Consider the following 4,408-nt stretch of genomic DNA (forward strand, 5'->3'; position numbering starts at 1 on the left):
GCTTTAGTAGTGGTGCCGGTGAGGTGAGTCTCTTGGAGCAAGACCACCGCCGGGGTGCACCTCTTAATACTTTGTAGGACCAGGCACCGTTTAATTTTATCTCCCAATCCCCGCACATTCCATGTGAGAGGGGTTGCTCCGGGGTCAAAGTGGTTTCAGGCGGTGGGTCCTTCATTAAGCCGGACATTATGGCGGGTAAGGCAGAAGGCCGCAGGCAGTGCGGCACAACCGGCGTAGGACCTGTGTAGTGCAATGAGGGCGCGCATTGTATGATGTAGGTGTCCGTGTCATCAGGAACTCAAATATAACAATAAAACAGTAAAACATTCCCCAACCCCCCTCCCTGCCATACGGACCTAAAACTGCCCGCCACCCCAACTCAGCAGAGTGCTCATACCCCTTAACTCCAAACAGTACTTGCGTGCCAAGGAGCGGGAGGTCCAAGGAAGACCACGACATCCCCTGCCCCAAGGTCCCATTGAGCGTTCGACAAAGTCACATGAAGCGGGCCACTCCGGCGACAGGAGGTCTCCAAGTTCACCGGATATCAGCGTGTCCAATGAGGCGCCGTAGGGATTCTCATCCAGCGGATTCCTCCTCAGCGTCCGCCGGTCTCGACCACCCGGGTCCTCCGATCCCGCCGACTGTCGTCCCTTCCGGTCCACGCGCCCAGTACCTTGAACCCGTTGCCATCCCTCGAGCCAGTCATGAGCCTCCTCTGGTGTGTCGAAGAACCTCGTTTTCCCATCTGCCACCACCCTCAACCGCGCCGGGAAGAGCATGGCATAGGGAAGCTCTCGGCCCTGAGCTTCTTTTTGACGTCCAGGAAGCTCCTCCGCTGCACCGCCACCGCCGCCATGTAGTCCGGAAAGAAGGAGACCGTGGAGTTCTGGAGGCGGAGGGGCGGTGCCACCCGCGCCGCCTGGAGAATGGTGTCCCGATCTCGGAAGTTGAACATGCGAGCTAGGACCGGTCGAGGGGGCGCACCAACCTTCGGTCGGCCACCAGGCACCCTGTGGGTGTGCTCCACTGAGAAGGCCTCTGGGCTGCAGCTTGGACTTTATCAGATCCTCAACATATAAGTCCATGGCAGGATGCCCCTCGCTTTCGGGAATCCCCGTGATGCGCACATTATTGCGACGGGAGCGGCCCTCCTGGTCGTCCAGCCTGGCCGCCATGCGTTTGTTCTCCGCTTCCAGCTGGGACACCTTTTGTAGGAGATAGCTAGAGTCTTTGGTTAAGGTAGCCGTCACCTGCTCCACATCCGTGACCCTGGCCGACATTTTCTGGAAGTCCGCACGGAGAAGGGACACGTCCGAGGAAATCGTCCCAACGGTGGACTGTACCTGCGTCAGGGCAGCCATGATGTCCTCCAGCGTTACTTTTGGCGTCTCCGGCTCTGCCGCCATCTTCTCGGCGCGTCCGCCTCGGTCCTGCGCAGGGTTAGAATCTTTGCTGTAGGCAAATTTGTCCAGTTTGCCCTGCTGACTCGCCCGGGACCCCTTCCCACTCATGACCGCCTTGGAAGACTCCACCGCAGATATCCCCCCACAGTCAACGGGCAATTGGCGGGGCGGGGGACCCCGACCGGGCACCGCCAAGGTCCGCGCAGGAGCTGGCCACCTCAACGGGTCATACCTTCAGGCGCAGTGCAGGTAGGCGGGCGTAGCAATCACAGTAGTCCGGGGTCCAGCACCGATCACCCCCGCAGCCCGCAGCTCACCTCGCCAATCTCGGCCGGAGGGCGGAGGGAGGAGGAGGGAGCTCCGGGCCCCCAATGCAGATGCCTTCTGGCACCACCAAGCACTCCTCCGTCGTCCCACGATGGGCCAGGGGCAGCACCGGCCACCAGGCCCGATCACGGGTCGCCCGCAAGGTCGTCCTCCCCTGGGCCGTTCAGGCCCCGCCTCCCCTCTGCTCCGTCGAGGCCCCAGGCAGCAGTCGAGGATGTAAGCGGGGCGCGATCCGCGCGCACCTCCGCTGGGCCCGTGACTTTCTCCAGGAGGCCCGCCGAGTCAGGCCGGATTTCCGCTCGTGGCGCCCGGGACACCTCCGCAACTCGAGGTCCCTGCTTCAACCGCCGGCATAGGCCGCAACTCCCCGGGCCGTGCCGAAGACGTTCTGGGCCGCACAGAGAGCTGGGGATCGAAGCAGGCGGGTCGCTTCGTCTCCGTTCCTCGTTCCGGGACCTTGGGGGAAGAATCGTACACTGATAGCTTGACGGATGTAAGGGGAGTCGGCCTCACCCTCGGAGCTCGATTAGGCTGCGGCCATCTTGCTTGGCTGCTAGCCACGCCCCCAGAAATTTGATTTTTGATCATAGATAATTTTCAAGCGGGCTGGGAACAGTAAAGCATATTTAAGATTTAAGGCTTGGAGCTTCTTTTTTAGAGGCTGGTAGTAGTCTCTGCCTTTGAACCAGAACTGTGTAATCTGGGTACAAGGAGATCCGATGGTTCTCATACTGTATGGATGTTTTCTCCCTGGCCTTTTGGAGCAGGATATCTCAGTCCCTGTAATTCAGAATACGGGCTATCATTGGTCTTGGGAGCGCGCCCACCGTCGGTCTACCCGTTGGGATCCGGTGTGCTCTTTCCACACACAAGAAGTTAGATAGGCCTTCAGGGGCTATCTGGTCTCGTAGCCATTGCTCCATGAATCGGGTGGCGTTGGGGCCTTCTGTGTGTTCCAGCAGGCTTATTATACGGACGTTGTGTCATCGCGTCCTGCCTTCTACGTCGTCCACCCTATCGTGGAGGCTTGCCAACTGTTGTTGCATTAGAGATATGTGTCCTGCGTGTTCCAGTAACTCCGATAGTTTGTTTGTTGTTTTTCACTGTGGCGGAGAGTTTCTCATGATCAGCCTTACGGAGGGTGAATCCAATGGTGAGATTCCTATTTGATGTTCTATAGACTTCGTTGAGTCTTGTATTTCCTGCAGGATTAAATCTAATTTGTCTGGGGTGGGATCCATATTAGTTGGCGGAATGCAGCATAGTGAGGGTGCTTGGGAGGCTGCATCTGACTCCTCTTGTGTTAGCGATTTTGCAGGTGGCATTTCCGGCGTTTTGCCTTTCATGCGCCCCATGGTGCAGTGTTTGGCGACTGTCAGCTGGTCTATTATTGCCAACCAGGTGATTCGTGGCTCAATCTGGGCACTGAGGCAATATGTATTACTTAACTGTTCTTATGTAGGCTGTTCTCGTGGATTTCGAGGGAAAAGGGGGGAGGGCAGAAGGTCGCCACCAGCATGAAGGAACAATTCCTACAGTGGTTTCAGCCTGCTCCCTGGGTCTCTTGTGTCTTACACATGAGGTGAAGTTCAATGCGTGCAGATGTACTGATTATGTGGTAGGGGACCCAAGTCCATGAGCCGCTCGTGTGGTACAGTGGTCCAGTAAATAAGACACAGCAGGAGGGGAACATAGGTTGCAGGGGCCAGGCTCCAGTAACGCAGCGTAGGATTCCGCGTTTATTTAGACCTTTTCCGCACCAGGGGTCCCCCCACTCGCAGGCTCGATTCCGAGAAGGGCACCGCCTAGAGCGGTCAAAAGCAGGCACAGCAGTCCTCCAGCAGCACCAGGGGAGCGCAGGCCCAGAGCCAGGAAAGGCGCAGGGGCCTTACTCCACAGCGTAAGAGGGGGTAATTTGACTCACGAGTCGTCCGATGGTGTTTCTACACGTTTCTCCTAACTGCGCTGCTCCTGTCCCACCGAGCATGCCAGTGGACTTTGGGCCACCGCCAGCGTTCTGCACCGCTCAGCTCACGAACTGCTATGCTCTCATACGCTCTAGACAGGGCTCCTGCAGTGCTCCAATGTCCCTTTAGCTCCATCACCAGACGGCATCGGCTCAGCTCGGCCCGTGCATTCGGCCGGACTGGGAGGTGCACCGGCCTTCGGTAGGCCCAGTCGCCGTCACGGCCACTGACACCGCCTACGGCACAGCCTCTTCATGGGGGTTGACCAGTCGCTCAGCCCAGCTGGCACCGGCACAGATCCCCACAGGAGTGGAGTCGGGGGGCAGCGCAGGATTTTTGCTATTCGCACCGGCTTCAGGGTAGGTGTGCAGTATGGCACCACCTCTTCGGTCGGGTCCACACTGTTGGTCGCTTCTCCTCGGGGTCTCACCTCTTTTAGCGCATTGCCCTTATGTCTGTTCAAGGTAGGGGGGAAAGATTAAGACTGGATGGCCTCCAGATCCAGCAATATTGAAAGGATTTTTGGGTCCAGCAGCAGAGCTCTGTTAAGTTGCGGCCGCCATGTTTGGCGGTTAGCCACACCCCCGCCCAAGTTATCTTAGTTGCTCGGGGCTAGGTACAGAGAGTATGGTATCCCAGACTCCTGAGCTTGAGCACATGTCCTCCAGTCAGGCTACCCATTTGGACAGAAACAAGGCAGGGTACTAC

The sequence above is a fragment of the Triturus cristatus genome, chromosome 4_2, assembly GCF_964204655.1.
Source record: "Triturus cristatus chromosome 4_2, aTriCri1.1, whole genome shotgun sequence".
Taxonomy (NCBI): Eukaryota; Metazoa; Chordata; class Amphibia; order Caudata; family Salamandridae; genus Triturus; species Triturus cristatus.